We start from the raw sequence: 19,991 nt of genomic DNA on the forward strand, positions 1-19,991 counted from the left end.
AGCTATTTCAGAAGCTATATCCTGATGTACTTATGTGATTGCCTGCATATACAAAATAGTACTTCAAAGGAACACCACCCCAAAATAATTCGTTGTCCCCATATTACATGTGGGATTAGTAGCAAGGTTATGTGAAGTCTTAAGTAAGAAGAAAGAAAACACTCTCTATACTTTCTAAGTTAGTACCAACTTTTCCCAAGTTGTTGACTTCAGTTTTATTGTTAGTGTCTATATATTTATTTATATAATTGCAGTAATTGTGTGTATCACTGTTTTGCTTTTGCATTGTTCGTTTCAAACAACTCTCAGAATTTCTCATATTGAGCAAATGAATTAAAAAAAACATTTAAAACCTATAGGCCCCTTCTTGGAATGTGTTTTCTTCCTTTTAAAAAGTAACTAATTAATTTTTAGTTTTCAACATTCACTTTTATAAGATTTTGAGTTCTAAATTTCCTCCCCTCGTTCCCTGACCCCTCCTCAATATGGTGTGCAATCTGATTTAGGCTATAAAGTACAATCATATTAAATATATTTCCATATTAGTCTTGTTGTGAAAGAAGAATCAGAATATAAGGGAAAAAACCATGGGAAAGAAAAAAAAATTGTATGCTTTGATATACATTCAGACTCCATAGTTCTTTTTCTGGATGTAGATAACATTTTCCATCATGAGTCTTTTGGAGTTGTCTTAGATCACTGCATTGCTGAGAAGAACTAAGTCTATCAAAGTTGGTCATCACACAATGTTGCTGTTACTTTGTCCAATGTTCTCCTGGTTCAGTTCACTTTGCTTAGCATCAGTTCATGAGAGGGGCAGGTAGGTGGCACAGTGGCCCTGGAGTCAGGAGTACCTGAGTTCAAATCCAGCCTCAGACACTTGACACTTACTAGCTATGTGACCCTAGGCAAATCACTGAACCCCATTGCCTAGCAAAAAAAAAAAATCCATTGGAGCATCAGTTCACGTATGTCTTTTCAGGTTTTTCTGAAATCTGCCTGCCCATCCTTTCTTATGGAACAATGGTATTCCATTACATTCATCTGTACATTCATACAAACAACTTGTTCAGCCATGAAATGTTTTTAAATGCATAAAATATGATATATAAGATTACAAAGAAAACCAATTAAATTGAAATGCAGTGATAAAAATATTTTTAAAAGCAAATTCATGGACCCCAGGTTAAGTACTCCTGTTCCAGTCTATCACCTTCACTTAACTGATGAGGAAGCTGGAATCCAGAAGATCTGTGATCTGAGAACAATCACACAGGTAGTAGAGATAGGATTTTACCTCTGGTCTTTTAACTTTCAGATTAGTGCTCTTACAATTATACCAAATGTCTTGCCATTATATCAAATGGAGAAACTGAGGTCCAGGGAGATGGAAACACTTGACCAAAGCCATGTTGCATTTTAGTACCATTTATTACACCCTAAGACACACTCATCCCCAACCAGAAGAATGGGTTAACTTTAGTAGCCCAGTGTTACTCAAAGAGGTATAGCTTGTTAAGTCAGTTACTTGGGGAAAGAGAACCCTGAATACCAAGGAATATAGTAATCATAATGAAGGCATAGAAGAATGCATTAGGATAGCACTATTTGTTGAATATATACATATATGTGTGTGTGTGTGTGTGTGTGTGTATACACACACACACACACACACACACACACACACACATACACATATTCTCTCTTAAATCAAGGCCAAACCTTGGGAAGGGGAGGGTGGCTAGTGGTTACCTCTTGTACTAAGTGGAAAAGTATACAAAGCATAAGTTGTGTTGGCTCCAACCCTACTCACAGAATCTCCTCCTACTGGAGGAGACCTTAGAAGCCATCTAATCCACCCATATATAAACAAGAAGAATCTTTTCTACCACATGCGTAACTAGGTTTCATCCAGCCTTTTCTTGAAGATTTCTTGTGAGAGGAAACACACTACCTTCTCAGATAGCCAATTCTACATTTGGATAACACTACCTTTTGCATAATTAAAAAAAAGTTCTAAATCAAGCCCAAATCAGCCCCTCTGCAATTTCAACTCAGTATTCTTAGCTCTCTGTGTCTTCCAAAGTTCATTCTTGAGAACTTCCCATACCACCCTGCTTCTCCTATAGAATTTTATCCTTCTCTTTTCTCTGAACCTTTGAAATTGACTCTCTAAAGGTCTAGGGTACGTGTCAGACTATACCCAACTTTTTCCTCTATTTCTGTTATAGTCTCTAAAACAGAATGGTCACTTACCTCAAAACTTTCCATTATTTTCATTTCAGCAATTAATTGTTTCTTGTTCATATCTGTAATGTGTTGCTGTCTTCACATTTTAAAAGGTTAAATTATCACTAAGGAATGCTAAGAAAGTTTTAGCTGGTCAACCCACATTTACAGTATTGTGTTCAGCACTTGTCTCCATTTTTTAGGGAAGATATGACAAAATTATTGGTGTTCTTAGGAAAGCACTCAGAATGATGAGATAAGAGGATGCCTGGTTAGATGGGGGTCAGCTGAAAGAATTGGGGATATATATATGTATGTGTATATACACATATACATATACACGCACACGCACACACATACATATACATATCCCATTTATATAAGTTAGATGAAATGGCTTCTGAAATCCCATCCAAACAGGAAATCTGAGGCTCTGATATTCCAGTTATTATAGGGTATTCTGTCAGATATGTCCTTCTTTTATGTGAGGTCTTGAGGGGCCAAGCCTGAACAGTGCACATCACATACAACTCTCCCTCTGCATTGTGGAATTGTAATGTCCCTTTGCCCAGCATTGTCCACATCTTGGTCTGAGAGAGAGCTAATACACTGGGTAATAGGATCAGAATCCCAAAGTATTTCAACAAGGTAGAGCATTGGAATGAGTCTAATAAGGTGGAATCCAGTAGGGATAAATATAAAGTGTTGCACTCTGGTACAAAAAAATCAACTCCACAAGTAATAAAATGGAAGTGGCATGAATGGATAGCAGTTGTTCTAAAAAAAGATTTGGGGGACTTAGTGGACTGCAAGTTTAATATAATCCAGCAGTGTGATGTGTCAGTCAGAAAAATTAACTCAAGGACAGACATGATAGCTATGCTCAAATATTTGAAGGGTTCTTATGTGGAACGGGGGTAGACTTGGGTGTTTGATCCCAGAAGTTAGAACCTAGAATGGATGGAAGGCGGAAAGAGTCAAATTTAGGCTCAATGTCAGAAAAAATTTCTTGGGATAGACTAGATGTCTGCTGAGGCCTCTAGCACTAAAATTTTGTGATTCTGTCCTTTTGTTGTTGTTATTATCATTTGTCCTTGGTTGTCAAAGAGGACCATGACATCAGGAAGGTGATGCCATGACTTGCAAGTGAATTGGATTTAAGTGAGGCAGCACTGTGCAAGGTTACCAGCCTCACTTTCTGCTCCAGAGCCATCTGGCTCCAACGGCAAGATACAGATCAGGAAGATTAGGGATGGCTCCTCTTTCTTTTGTAGGGGTCACCAGGAAGATACTCTTCCATCTCCAAGAGGCACACTCCTCCACAACCCATCTTTTCTCACTTACAATCAAATGATTGATGCTGATGACCCTTGAATATGAGCCCTAGACTTCCACACAATCTCTTTTCCTTCTAGGCTCTGTGCAGTGATAGGAAGTAGCCACCTTCACCCTTGACCCAGCAGTCATGCCATCTCCACTAACCAGAATCACCAATTGGCTTCCAAGCTCCAGGACGCTCTATCACTTTCTCCTGAATACAGGCTCACTTCCTCTACTCTAAATTACCTCAATTCCTTCCTCCTGGCTCACAACCACTTAAGAATTCCTATACATAGCTACAGGCCATTGTTTATACATAAGAGTTCTCTGATATTAGCAACAAGCATATTCCTTGAGGCTTACTAAATATCCCTGAGGGATAATTAACAGCAAATCTTTAGCAGTCAGCTGCATTGCCTTTGGTACACAGATTCAGCCTCCCCCTTTTTTTTTTTTTTTTTTGGCAATGGGGATTAAGTGGCTTGCCCAGGGTCACACCGCTAGTAAATATCTGAGACCAGATTTGAACTCAGGTCCTCCCGACTCCAGGGCTGGTGTTTTATCCACTGCACCACTTAACTGCCTCAGATGCAGTCTCTTTGAACTTTCTAAGGACTGGGGCAGCTAGGTGAAGCAGTAAATAAAGTGCCACGCCTAGAGTCAGGAAGACCTGAGTTCAAATCTGGATTCAGACACTTACTAGCTATATGATCATGGACAAGTCACTTCATCATGTTTGCCTCAGTTTCCTCATCTGTATAATGAGTTGGATAAGGAAACAGCAAGCCACTCTAGTATCTTTGCCAAGAAAACCCCAAATGGGGTCACAAAGAATTGGATATGCCTGAAAATGACTAAGCAATACAACAAAAAGACTGGACAGGAGGTAAACATCCATCCCAAGCTTCAGAATGTGTGGGTCTCCCCAGTCACGGGGAGACCCACATCCTGTCATGGGCCAACTCTCAGCTGCTGGTCCCTTGATTCACATGATTAACATTCGCCTTTTGCTAGAGCAAAAAATCCTCCCCCTCTTGCTTCTTTTCTTTATGCTCTCCCCTTTATTCACCTCAGCCCTGTGCCTCCAGAAGGGACACCTTCCTTAGCTCTCCCATTCTGTTATGCCCACTGCAGCATCCACTCTATCGATTTTTTTCTGGGTAATTTAATCGTTTCATTAATAAAGCCAGCATCTTATTAATAAAAGGATGGTCATTTGGCAATGCTCTCTTAGACCAAAGACAATCACGGCAGCAGGTTCACAGTCTATAGATCCTTCAAAGAGTAGGTGCTGGGTGGCGGGCTGAGAGTGACATCCTGTCACCCTTGGACAGAGAAACTACCTCTATACTCAGACCACCCCCAGCCTTGGGCAAGCTAGACAAAAGGATCTAACTCCACCCAAGCTTCAGCTGAACCCAATGGGCTTCCCCACCTTAGATTAAACTCCTTGGTAAGGTTCATTCACTCTATTGTTAACAAATCCCCTTTCACTTGGCTCTCTTCCCTTCACACTTAAAAAAATGCAACACAACTTAAAAAATTTTTAAAAAATCCTTTGGTACTCATAGGATTCTGTCTCATTCTGGAAGACAGAACACCCTTTCCAGAACCTTCTTTCATGCCCTCTGACAAAAGAGGAATCCCTGCCTTACTGACGCTTCCAGATGGTTCCTTTAACATCACCACTCAGCATCCTGTCTTCCTTCCTACTTGTATAATTAAATATATCCCAAGTTAAGATGTTTGTTACTGAAGCTCTCCAAGTCATTCTGCCTCCTTTATCAAGGTCAGTACATGGCTCAGTATTCTCTGCAGGGACAGCTAGGTGGCTCAGTGGATACAGTGCCGGCCCTGGAGTCCGGGGTACCTGAATTCAAATACAGCCTCAGCCGCTACTAACTCTATCATCCTGGGCAAGTCACTTAACCCTGTTTCCCTCAGTTTTCTCATCTGTACAATGAGCTGGAGAAGGAAATGTCAAAACTACTATAGTATCTTTGCCAAGGAAATCCCAAATAGGGTCATGAAGAATCAGACACGATGAGTTGGCTAAATAGCTGCTTCTCCACCACAGCATCTTTCTCGAAGACCTTAATACAAACATAGATGTCTCCTTGAACACACTAACACCCAAGTTCATAAAATCTTTCAACTTCCATGACATGCCTATCACTTAATCTGTTTCAGCCACCTAGATAGATGACCATACTCTTGATCTCATCATCACTGATGACTGTGGCCTCACAATGATGAGAACTCTCTAAATCCTCCTGATCATAACCTCTTGTCATTCCATTTCCATTTCCTCTGCACTTTTCCTAAGCTTATTGTTCATACTCACAATGACAATTATTCCTCCACCACTACCTGTTCTCCAAGTACACCACCCCTTTACTACCTTCCCTTCACAGCCTGGACTGAAGAGTTATACGAGTGCAATACCACACCTTTCTTTTCCTCTGGATCGCATTTCCTCTACCACCTTCTCCCAATACCAATTACTCTTTGTCAAACTCCAACCCTGGGTTACCCTCTTCACCTCACTAAGCCTTCTTCACCCCTACTTGTACAATGCCTAATTCTGCTGAAAAAGATCACATAATTGTTTCTATTGAATCTACTATAATTATGCTATTTAATTTCAACAGACCCCTCACTTCTATTTATCAATGAATTTATTCTTCCATTATTGACTATCTATTGCACTTTCTACACTGGCTATTCCCAACCCTCTCTTCCTTCCTCCAATCCCCTAACTACAGCTGGTTCAGCAGAGGATTTCTCTTCCTATTTTACTGAGAAAATAGGAGTCATTTCCCCCTTTTGCTCTATCCCAAAGAAAAAAATCTCTCTACATTGTTTCCCATTCTCTCATCTTTGTTTCTGTCTCTGAGGAAGAATGGTGTTTGAGAGAGAGAAAGAGCAAGAGAGAGAGAGAGAGAGAGAGAGAGAGAGAGAGAGAGAGAGAGAGAGAGAAGGGGGAAGGGGGAAGGGAAGATCCTACTATGTGCCAATCATTGTTCTAGGTACTAGAGATACCAAGACAAAAACAAATGTTGCCCTCGAGACATTTGCATTTTCACAGGAAAGCATATATGTACATATATATTATGTATGCATGTATGTATGTATGTATAAGTTAAAAAGGTACAACATAAAATAAAAGAGGAGAGGTGAGCATTTGGGGGGACAAGAAGGGCTTCAGGTAGAAGATGGCACTTGATTTTATTCAAGATCAAAAGTAGAAGTATCATAACGAATGAGATCATTCGTATCCTGAAGTGATTTGTAACTCTTGAAAATCTTACCAAAAGGACCAGGTGAGGTATGGACAAGAAGTAGGGAGCAGGTTTACTAAGGTCAATAAAAGATTTGAGAATGTAACTAATAAGGAATGAGGATAAGTAGATGGGAGTGGGAAGAAAAGGGTCCTGGAAGCCCTAGCTGAGAAGTCTACAAGACTCTAATTCAATGGATCTCATGTCCAACTCTACCAGGCCCATTCATTCTCCATTTTCTGTCTTCCCTGTCCTTGAGAAATACTCTCTGGGGAAACTGTTTACTTTTATAAACAAAGTGTTCAGGAAGGGATTTTCCTCAATCTCCCAGACTAAGGGGTGCTGCCCCCCTAAAGAAACGGAGACAGTATCTATACTTCAGAAGGCTTGGATCTTCCTGCTCACTGCATTAAATTCTTAAAACCTACTGAAGGGAGCTTTGCTCTTAGTTTCATCATTGGATATGGCAAGGTGGTGGAAGGGGAAAAAGTGGAGATGAAGTGACAATGACATGACTGTCAGATATCTGGTGCCAAAGAAATGTTAACCGAGTGGTTTTCATCAAAAAGACTGAACGGACAGGTAAGTGAGGAAGGTTAAGGTGATTCACAGTTGGGCAGGGAAAGAATGAAAAAAAATAAAGCCAAGAATCATTTCATTTCCTTGACATAAGGAGAAGAAACTATATAAAAGCCTCATAACATACCCAGGATTCATCAACAGACTTGAGTACCTTGAGAAGCTGCCTTTCTCTGAGCACCAGGTAAGCCTCTTTATTCTGTATCTCTTCTCAATAACTCACTGAGCAGGGCATGCTAGAATCAAAGAACTTTATCATAAAAATGATGAATTTGAGGTCCAGAGGGGAAATGACTTGCCCAAAGTCACACAGCAAAGGCAGGACTAGAATTTAGATTGCTTCATTTCTGACCAGAAATTTTAAGCATCATTGGCCATTTCATTGTTCTCTGTTAGAAAAAAAAATACAAAATGGCCAAAGTTGCCATATCTGATATGGCATCCATTTAGGGTATTTCATAGAATCTTGGAATGCCAAGACTGGAAGACACTGTCAAGATCATATATGTATATTAGATACCTTTGATATTATCTATATTTATATATACACATGTGTGACTTCACATATATAGTGTCTGTTTACATAAAATATACATGTTTGTGTGTGTGTATATATATACGTATATACATGTACACATATTTCCACATATATGCCAAAATAAAAGATGCTTAATAAATTTTTGTTTACCTGGGGCCATAATAGCCACCGTCAAGGGTTCTTACATGGAAAGAGGTTCAGACTTGTTTGTTTTAGTCCCAGAGAGCAGAACTAGGAGTAGCAGATATCTGGAGGTTGCAAGGAGGCAGATTTAGGCTTGATGTAAAGGGGAAAAATTTCTAACAATTATATTTATCACAAAGTGGAGTAGGCTGCCAATGGGCTTGGGGGTTCCCCCTCAGTGGCCATCTTTAGTCAAGGAATGGATGATCACTTATGAAGTATATTATAGTTGCTGTTGCTGAGTTGTGTCTGATTCTTCATGATCCCATTTGGGGTTTTCTTGGCAAAGATTCTGTAGTGGTTTGCCATTTCCTTTTTCAGATGAGGAAATTGAGGCAAACAGGGTTAAGTAACTTCCCCAGGGTCACACAGGTAATGAGTATCTGAAGCCGAATTTTAACTTGGGTCCTCTTGACTCCTGGCCCGGCACTTTATCCCCTTCACTACCTGGTTGCCCTAGGTATATGGGGGACGGGATTGTTCTTCAGGCATGGCTAAGACTAGACAGTGTCTAAAATCACTATGGATGCTGAGATTCTGTGATCATGAGCTAATCTAAAGTAAAATCCTTTTTTTTTTTTTTTTAGCACATGAGGAAAGGAAGTAGTAACCAGAGAGTTAAAGTACTTGTCCAAGGTCACATATCTGGTTAATAGTAGAGCTTGACTCTGGAATCTAATACTTTTTTTACTCCCTTTCCCCCAATACATTACCCTCCTACAAACTTTATAAAAATTCATTTGGGTATTCAAAATAGGATGATCATCTATAAGCACAGAGTTTTTAATGTGTGGTTTTTAATGGCATTTGTGACATATTTCATTTCCAAATGACCTTCCAATTTTTTACAATCATCTGAGAAACATGCCTTTTGGACATGTGACATGATACCTTAGTTTCCTCATATGTAACATGAAGGTTGGATGTGATCATCTCCAATGGTCTTTCCAACTTTAAATCCAAAGACCTGAGGAGGACATGGAGAAAGAAAGAAACAGAGTAAGATACTGAAATCTCAAGAAGAGGGACAGAGAGGAGAGTGAAAGAAGGAGAGAGGTGTGAGACAAAGAGGTGAATCTGACATTGGCACTGGGAGTTTTAGGAGAAACTCTGCTTAGACATGAGCAAGACTAGGAGAGGAGAGAACCCAAATAATGAAGGGAAACAAATGACTATAATCCTGTTTTCCAACTTATGTTCTGGGCACATTTCATTATGAAAGAGGGATGGGCAAGAAGAACAAGAAAGGAGAGAGGGAGAATCCTGGAAGTAGTCATGAAGTCATACTTCTCTAGCAGGGGTCCTGGCTATTCCTCATTTGATAATAAAATGACTAACTGTCCTTTCTTCTCCAGGTACAACCACATCACACAACCATGTCTTACCATCAGCAGAAGCAGCCCAATATCATACCTCCTCAGCTTCAGGAGCACCAGGTGAAACAGCCCTGTCAACCACCTCCCCAGGAGCCATGCCACCCCAGGGCCCCAGAACCAGGCACTGCCAAGTTGCCACAGCCAAACTACCCTGACATCCCTGTGCCAAGCCATCCTACAGTCCCAGGGCCAGGCACCATCAAGTTGCCACAGCCAAGCTACCCTGAGGTCCCAGTGCCAAGCCATCCTAAGGTCCAGGGCCAGGCACCACCAAGTTACCAGAACCACACTACCCTGAGGTCTCAGTGCCATGCCCTCCTACAGTCCCAGAGCCAGGCATCATCAACATTCCAGGGTCCTATCCCATCACGGTTACTCCACCTATTGCTCAAGACAAGTACCCACAGGTCCCCAAGACCAAACAGAAGTAAGATGACCTCAGATCTCATCCTCACTCTCCATGGAACAAACTTCTGAATGCTGAAACTCCCTTGTCATCTGCTGTCAAGACAATCCCTGTGAATCTCCCTGGGTGGTTTTGAGCCTGTAGTTTACATGATGCAATGAATTAGCAAAGGTCCCTCCCTTCATTTGTTCCCTGAAAATATTCAGCACTGATTCTTGTCCCCATTCTGAGATTCCTAAGCACTTGGATCAGGCTGAAGCTAGCTATAGCTACCTACCCGAGCCTCAGCTGTCAGGGCTCCATTCAGGATAAATTTAGGAGTAACTGAATGCTTCTGTCTTTGGTCCCATTAAAAACACTTTCCGTCTTACTTTCACATGTGTATTTGTGTCCTTGATTGCACCCTGAGTGACTCCCTCTTTTGTCTCCTTCTCAGGTGGGCAAAAGGGTGTGACACTGAGTGTGTTGGCAGGTTTAGAAAATAAATCTCCTGACTCAGGAGCTCTGATCAGGGAGGGGCTGGGTGGAGGAGGGTGGAGGGGATAGGGTGCCTGATCCTGGCACAAGCTTTAGGCTGAGCTGGCACTATGCTGGACCCTCAGCAGGTATTGGGCAAACTTTAAATTGGGTGATGATGTAATACTACTCTCCCTCTAAGACTGTTTAGCACCTGACTTTATTTCTAGGTCTAACTAATTCTTAGAATCCACATGGTACTTCTGCCCTTAAGAGCTAAGCCCAGTACTTGTCCTGCTGCTACAGTGAAAGGACCATTAATCCCTAGCCCTGGGTCTAAGTACTGATTTTTCTACTTACTTATACAAGTTATTTAAGTTTTCTGAGTTTCTTCTTTCTCTTGTACAAAATTTCTAATTGGCTTTGTGTGTGTGTGTGTGTGTGTGTGTGTGTGTGTGTGTGATAAAGGAACCATATAAATGTGAAGTATTATTATTTCTTTTGTTAGGCAAATTCTCATACACTGTGAGGAGAAGTTGGGTATATATATATGTATATGTATATGTATATGTATATGTATATGTATATGTATATGTATATGTATATGTATATGTATATGTATATGTATATGTATATGTATATGCGTGTGTGTGTATGTGTGTGTGTGTGTGTGTGTGTGTGTGTGTGTGTGTGTATCCCTACTTTCTCCTCTATCCATACCCATGCAATTACAGAGTTATATGATCATTCTAGGCAGGGGTGTGCTAGAAATAGTCAAAGCAGCTTGGGAGACCTGATTGTTAATTTTTCAGTGTGAGCATTTACACCCCAGAAATTGGCTATTTCTACAAACCAGACCTTGATTTATTGTTTTGTTAATTTCCCAGACTTAAGAAAGTAATGGAGAAAATGTTAATAATGCAGATTCCACCTAAAAGTGTGTTCTATGTTTTTGGAGATCTAGTTGTTAAACATTTATGAAATACACATCTGATTCTAGGCCATCCTTCTCATTTGACAGACGAATAAACTGAAGCTAAGAGAGGAACTAAGTTTTCTGTGGTAGTAGAACAGGCTTATGTGACAGCCAAGACTAGACTTTTCGTTACAGCCTGCTGTCCCTTTATGCCCATTGTTCAATCAATTCCTACTTCTAATACTTTATAGGATTGATTTTTCTCTTGGTCAGCACTTTGCAGTGATTGACTACTGTGGGCAGAGCTCTGTTCCTGCCACTACTGAAAAAGGAGGAGACACTGTGGAGGGCATGCCTGCCCTGTGGGATCCTACAACCCACTACAGAGACAGAGCATAACCTTCCACAAAGTGGAAAAAGACCCAATGCAAAAGCAGCTTGAAGTGAACCCAGAACTTGTGCCCAAAGCACAACATGCAAGTAAAGAAGGTGAAATTCAAGCAGGGGTGGGAAGGAGAAGGTATTCCATGTGAAGAGAATACTCATTTTACAAAAGAATGATGGTAAGAATGTTTGAGAGATGAGCAACAGGTTTCTAGGACTTAGCTGAGTACATGTGCTAAGCAGTACCTACAAATGAGATCAGGTAGAGTTAGGGAAGAATTGTTTGATAAACAACTGAATGTTTTAAATCTGGAATCAGAGAGGTTAGATTCAAGCCCAACTTATGCCCTTTATTAGCTGAATGACCTTGAGTAAATTGCTCTACCTAGAAATGATTTATAAGCACCTTTTAAGTTTAGGCACTATAGCAGGTGATAGAAAATACAATGGTAACCACTAGGTGGCATTCATAGCCACACACTTGATCTTCAGCCAAAAATGATCTGACACTGGGGTGTGTTATACTCATGATGACATTTATGTGTATTCATCCCACTGTACAGAAACACTGAAGAAGTCTCAAGCTTTCTATGGTTCTCAGGTAGTGGACAACTTTTTATCTCTCAGTTCTCTCTCTCCCTCTCCCTCTCTCTTTGGCTCCTCCTCTGATTTTCAGCATCAGTACATTATCTGGGTGTGAGGATATGTGCATCTACCTAACCAGAAATCAGCTCTGAACTCCCATCTACTGCTTATCTCTGCACAAGATATATTTTAAAGCCCTGGTCACACGACTTTTATGTAATAGAGTTGCCATTCCACAGAACAGACAGGTACTTAGCATTTTCTCTTTGCAGAGCAACAGTAGAAACAATGAAGAATATATATTAAAACAGATGTGGAGCAGCTGCATACCCACAACCTCTCTCAAACCTTAGACTCTAAATAGGATCACTCCAAATCCAGTAGATCTAGGAAATACATACTTTGAATATGCTGAGTTTCCTGCAGCTGCTCCCTTGAAGTGGTCAAAGGAATGAGGACAATGCAAGTCAGTTTCCACTCAATGTGGAAAAAACCTCATGTTTTTGGTGGGGCTAGTCTTTTGGTGATGATGAAGAAATTCTGACCTGGGACTTGTAACTCTGATTCTTGGAGTATGAAACTCAGGAAATGGTGTAAAGTAGGACTTGTGAACGTCAATGCTTTTCTTGGTCTTAATTGTCTTGTTCTTGGCAGGAAGCTTTGACATATTCTAGCCTTAGCTAGTAGGGTTAATGAGCTTATCAGCCATCTCTAGCAAGCACATGGCACAGAAATTCCACTCTGAAGTCCTTCCGACCTTAAATTTATACTCCACTGTCACAACTAGGCTCTCATTAGTCTCTCTATACAGCCCAAAGTTCTAAAATTTATCTCAGCAGATTGTCGAAGTCAGGTGAAAATTTGGGGCAGGAGGAAGAGGTAGCAGCTACTTAAAGGGCTACCGTACAAAGACAAAAACTAAAACGTCTCTAAAGTGACTCATGTTCTACTTTCTTGGGTGTCTTCTTAACTTGAGTTGAAAAATCACTCCATACTTCAATGAATATGGGTTGGTATTGACATGTGTATTCACTTCATTTAATAATTCAGAGTGCAATTCATCTGTGCATTGTTCTGTTTGACATTTCAGGGTAAAACTAGGTGCAATGGGTAGAAATTGAAAAAAAAAAGGTTCAGATTTGGACTTTGCATTTAATTTGTATATACTTGCATGGTTACATGTTGTCTCCCTTGATAGCATGTTAGTCTTTTCTTTTCAGGAAGGAATTATTGTCTTTCTTTCTTTGTATCCCCAGGGTCAGCATAGCTTCTGACACAGCAAAGTACATAGTGAATGAGGGCTGATTCATGGATTCTTGTACTTGTTCTTCCATTAACACTTCGTAGAAGATCTCTCCAATGTACTGGAAGTCTTCTTCTTAGTCTTTTTGCATTTCTTGGTTCCCAACGTAGCATGCAGGCTGTTCACTTCTCACTCTTACTCCATGACCAACCTTACTCCTTTTCCCATCATTTTTTGGTACAAGGGAGGACCAGCACAGGGTCCTACCAACCGAACATGGGCCAGGCAGGACTTGTAGATGTGGAGCAAGTACCTGCAGTCTATCCTAACTCTCCTTGGAAAGATGATATTCCCCAAATGAGATCTTGATTGTCATAATTGGACTCCCATGAGTCTATTATCTCTTCTTTCTTATTCCCTGCTCCAGCTAGAAAACTCTAGATTTATCTACACTGTCCATGGACTTAAACCCACGTTTCTGTGGACATTCTGTTTTTATCTTTTTAGCTGGGCAACGCCTTTCCAGTTTCTCTATAACTATCAGGAAGTGACAGGGCACAGTGGAGTTAGCCAATCTCCTTCCATTCCAGTTGTATTCCTTTCTAATTTATCATGTTACTCCCTTGGGATTTGAAAGACATGTCTCCTTATGCCCCTGGGTAGTATTTCTCCCATACCACTCAGAGTTCCTGGATGATCAGATACCAGACAGCTATATTAGGCCATCCTAATACCTGTGCAATCTTATCCTTCTTTCCATGTCCCCACAAGACAAAAATGCCATCCTGATGGATCCTGCTGGCTATGCCAATTGTTCTGAGTCGGATCTGGTGAATGATAGCAATGAGAATTTGGAGCCAAAGTACTGTTCCCATATACGTTGCTTTTTATGTACATGTTTACTTAAACAGTTGGATTTTTTATTGATTTAACCAATGATTTTAATGAACAACTAGCATCTAAAAATCAGTAAAACAACTAGCAAATAAAATATAGCTTTCCCTTTCTTCTTATCCTCCTGTTAATGACAGCTCATGACCTCTGGATAGCAACAACCTATGTGAAGTTGGTATTCTGTCAGGTCAGAGAAATCACTTTTACGGTCCAGAAGAAATTATTTCCCACTGATATCTAAAAAATAAAATTAAGGAGTGAGAGGATTGTACTAAGAGAAGGAAGAAGGGAGAGGTAGAATGGGGTAAATTATCTCACACAAAAGAGGCAAGAAAAAACTTTTACAGTGAAGGGGAAGAGGAGGGAGGTGAGAGGGAATGAGTGAATCTTACTCTCATTGGAGTTGGCTTAAGGAGGGAAAAAATATACACACTCAATAGGGTATGGAAATCTATCTTACCCTACAGGAAAATAGGGGGGAAGGGGATAACAGAAGGGGAATGACAGAAAGGAAAGCAGATAGGGGAAAGGGGTATTCAGAATGCATGCTGTCTTGGGGTGTCGGACAGGAGAGATTGAGGAAAATTTGGAACTCAAAATCTTGTGGAAGTGAATGTTGAAAACTAAAAATAAATAAATTAATTAAAAAATTTAAAAAAAATAAAATTTTCCCACTAGCTGATTTGGCCTCACCTCATGAAAGAGGACTTGTCCATTAGTGAGCACACTTCAGCACCCCCCTACCTTTCTTTACCTTCTGAAAATCTAGTTCAGAGGTTGCCAAACTTATTTGGCTTATTGCCTCCTTTAAAAAATTACTTCCCCAATTGATAAATGGTCAAAGGATATGAAGAGGCAGTTCTCAAATGAAGAAATTAAAGCCATCTATAGTCATGCGAAAAAATGCTTTAAATCACTACTGATTAGAGAAATGCAAATCAAAACAACTCTGAGGTACCACATCTACCTATCAGATTGGTGAACATGACAAAACAGGAAAATGATAAATGTTGGAGAAGATGTGGGAAAATTGGAACACTGATGCATTGTTGGTGGGGTTGTGAAATGATCCAACCATTTTGGAGAGCAATTTCAAACTATGCCCAAAGGGCTATAAAAATGTGCATATCCTTTGACCCAGCAATAACACTTCTAGGGCTATATCCTACAGAGAGCACACAAATGGGAAAAGGACTCACATGTACAAAAATATTTATAGCAGCTCTTTTTGTGGTGGCCAAGAATTGGAAATTGAGAGAATGCCCATCAGCTGTGGAATGGCTGAGTAAGTTGTGGTATATGTATGTAATGGAATACTATTGCTATAAGAAATGATGAACAGGCTGATTTCAGAAAAACCTGGAAAGACTTGTATGATCTGATGCTGAATGAAGTGAGCAGAACCAGGCGAACATTTTACACAGTCACAGCTACGTTGTGTAATGACTAATATTGATAGACTTAACTCTTCTCAGTAATACAAGGATCTAAGACATCTCCAAAGGCCTCATGATGGAAAATGCTATCCACAAAGAAGAAAGAACTATGGAGTTTGAATGCAGATCGAAGCATACCATTTGCTATTTTTTTCTTCTGTTGTGTTTTGTTTGCTCTTTCTGGTGGTTCCTTCTATTGTTTCTAATTCTTACTTACAAAATCACTAATGTGAAAATATGTTTAATAGGAATGTATATGTATAGCCTGTATTAGATTATGCACCATCTTGGGGAGGGAGGGAGAGAGGGAGGGGGAGAAAAATTTAGAACTGAAAAGCCTATGGAAGTGATTGTTGATAATTGGAAGTAAATTAATTAAAAAAAAGATTTTCCTAAAAGTAGTCTATAGCAGATGCAAGAATTCATATGGCACTTGAGTATACATTTCATTTCTGAAGTGCATTGCATTTTGGAGGTGTAATATATTGGATGGGCCAAGAAAAGTCTCTTTAAAAGGGAGTAATGCATCATTAACTCACTTGCCAAAGAGTTTCTGTGATGTTTCAAACCCAGCACTCTATTCATTATGCCACTTAGCCGTACCCTAGGAAAAGAGTAGGGACCCATTATTTCCTGATGTGAATTCTTTGTGATTAAAAAAAAATAAAGCTTGTCCTTTAAAAAAAAAATTACTCAGTGCCCCCCTGGAAATCTACTTTCTTTAACCCTTTTTTTTTTTTTGAAATTTGAAATTGCTTCAAAAAAATAAAATATATATTTTTAAAATGATGCATCTTAAATTTAATAATTTATTGTAAATTTGTGGTTTTTCCTGCATTGAAATTTTGATGATGCAATATTGTGTCATATAACCCTATAGTATCATATTGTAAACATGTCATTATACCCACATATTTTTGCTGATGCATGCTGGACTTCCTGACAATGCTTGACACACTCACTTGCCAACACTTGCTTGTTAAGACCTGTTGGTGGACTTGACCATTGATTGGTTATAACTTGCATTTTGTGTATTTATTTGGAAAATAATATAATCACTATAACTTTAAATGTTACACAGCAGAGGAAACATATATGAATGGCTTTTCAAAATTTTCTTCTCTTCTCTTCTTTCCTTATGCTTCCACCACCTCCTTATTTTTATTCAATGCCCCCCAATTGCACCCAAGGCTACTACAGGTAGCCCCACCCTGGATCTTTCAGTGCCCCCAAGGGGTGGTATTGCCCACTTTGGGAACCTATGGTTTGGCTTAATTATATCTATACCTAGGTTCTGGCAAGGTGGCAGGGGTGGTGGTGTGTGTGGCATAGTTTCGCCTATTAAAGAGATATGTAGACACCCTTTATTTCATACCCCCTCACACACAAACATGCAGAAAACACATAGAATACTCATAGTAACACACAAGTTTCCATGGGAAGGGAAATGAATTTGAAGTATCCAGTAGGGCAATCCTTTGGCTTTTGTGTGAAATCCGTCCTTCCCCTCCCTCTTCCATAGAGTCTCTCCTACAGTTGAAGTATCACTCTCTGGTTTAGATTCCACAGGAAAGTGAACAGTGAACACACTTGGGAACTAGCTCCCTTCTTATCAAAAGGAAATGTCTAAATCATTCAAGGTGGGGGTTTTGGTGTATGGGAAGAGGGAAGGTCCTGATCCTTGCAAATCTAAGGAAGAAAGTCAAAAGATCAGGACCTTCTTCTACCTCAGGCAATGGCTTTTAGTTCTTATCCATAGAAGTCAAAATGGAGTGTTTGTGTGAACCTCTTATTTCTCCAAGAAGCATGACCTTCAACAACTCCCCTAATCTTTTTAATTCTCTTGCCACTGATCTGATTCATGCTGAACCTAGACTCCCATTCAGTTTCTATCCCTTCTGGGCTCAGGGCAGAGATGCGAAGCACCAGCCTCCAGCTCTGGCTACCCAGAAGGCAGAATCGCCACCTATGCCCCTTCACTTTCTCTTTCCTGAATAAAGGATCACTCTCCTTGCTCTAAATTGACTCAAACCCTTGGGCAGGGAGGGCCCAAGTTGCAGAACATACCCCAGAGTGCTTGCTTATACCTAGGACTCTAACACTAGAAACAATCAGTCAAGTAACATTTATTAAGAGTTATTAAAAGTCTTACTAAATGTGCCTGGGAGATAATTAACAATTAACTAGAAACCATCTGCCTCCATAGCCTCTGGCATGCAGTGAAAACCTATTTAAATCAACAAAAAATGGCAAATAGACTTTTGGCTGTAGAGGGCATGAATGGTCAAAGACATTATTCTTTTCTACCTGAGATCCAAAGCTTTAGGGAGCCAGGGGTAGTACAGGACCTACTATTTAGTAATAATGACTAGTATTTGTATGGCACTTTGCATATATTATCGAATTTGATTTTCACAATAACACTGTGAGGAAGACGCTTATTATTATCATTAGGTAGTGGATAGAAACCTGAGCCTGGAGTCAGTAAGACCTGAGTTCCAAATCAGGCCCAAGACACTTACGAGCTATGTGGCCCTGGGCAAGTTTCTTCTTAAACATGCTGGCCTCTGATTTCACCATTTCAAATTCCATTACCTATTTTTAATCCACTTCAGCCACCTAATAGATGGTCATAGCCTTGTTCTCCCCATCCCTGATGACTGTGGTACCTTCATGACTCAAAACTCTGAAAATCTTCCCCGAAATTTGTCCCTCCCTTGAGGAAGAATTTCCTGTCCTCCCAACTCTCCCTCAGCTTTATTCTTCCTTAACTTATTGTTCATTCTCCCTATGACCAACAATTCTTCTACCCCTCCCTATTCTCCAAATTCTTTCCTCCCCCACTGTTTTCTGACACAGTCTTGACCCTATGGTTGGATCAGGTCAATACCACTATATCCCACGAGATCCTAGGCTCTCTTTCCCCTTATACCAACACTGGTTATTCCTTGCCACATTAATTGAGTACCTGACATGTGTAAGGTATTGTACTGGGACCCAATATCTTGTGAAAAGACAAAATGATTAAAAAAATTTAAAAATTGAAATAATTTTTGTCTTTAAGGATTTTACAACAAACACCTCTCATTCTCATTTTCTATTTCTCTTTATCCCCTGGCTCCTTGCATGTTAATTATAAATATGGCCACAAGACATTCCTTCTGTAAAACCTACACTTGACCATTGTTGCTCAGTTGTTTTAGTCCTGTCTGGTGTTTGTGACCTCATTTGAGGTTTTCTTGGCAAAGATACAGGAGTGTTTGCCATCTTCTCCAGCTCATTTAATAGGTGAACAACTGAGGCAAACAGGGTTAAATGACTTGCCCAGGGTTACACAGCTCATAAGTAGATTTGAACTCAGGTCTTCCTGATTTGAGGCCTGATACTCTATCCACTGTACCACCTAGCCTAACGTCACTGCTCTATGTCTCTTCTCTCTTTTAGAGTCACACTTGTGGTAAGAAAGCTCTACAATCATTTAATTAATTTCTTCAGTTCTCACTCACTCCTCAAAACATCTACAATTTGGCTTCTGAACTGGCCCCAGTTCTGTTGAAATTCTGCTCTCTAAAGCCTGTACCTGAATTAAAAGGCCTTTTCTCAGGCTTCACTTGGCCTTGTAGTAGGGTCTTTGTTTCACTTCATTTTTTGTTTTTTTATGTCACTAACCATCTTGTCTTCATAGATATTCTGTCTCCTCTTTTGGTTGACATGAAATTGCTCTTTCTCTATTCTTCTACCTATCTGACCACTCCTCCTCAGGCTCTTTTCCATCTTCCACCCAGTAAGTGCATGTGTCTTCCAGGTTCTGTCCTGTGCCTTCTCTTCTTTGTTTAATCTATCATTTGGTCATTTCATCACTTTTTGGTGAATTTAACCATCATCTCTAAGTAGATAGATGACTCCCAACTTTATATATCCAGCCAGGTCCAATCAATATCATGAATTCCAGTTCCTTATTTCCAGCTTCATTCTGGATTGTTCAAAGACAGCAGGATCTCAAACTTAGCATGTCTAGTTTTTTCTGCCCCTCCTTCTTCCACTATCCACTCTTCCTCCAGACTGCCCCATTTCTTTTGAGGGCACAACCATCTTCTCTTTAACCCAGTTTCACAACCTCAGCCATTCCCAATCATTCTCATTCTCACTCTCTCTCCCTTCTTCC

This window comes from Phascolarctos cinereus, unplaced genomic scaffold (genome assembly GCF_003287225.1).
Source record: "Phascolarctos cinereus isolate Bilbo 61053 unplaced genomic scaffold, phaCin_HiC Scaffold_5;HRSCAF=322, whole genome shotgun sequence".
Taxonomy (NCBI): domain Eukaryota; kingdom Metazoa; phylum Chordata; class Mammalia; order Diprotodontia; family Phascolarctidae; genus Phascolarctos; species Phascolarctos cinereus.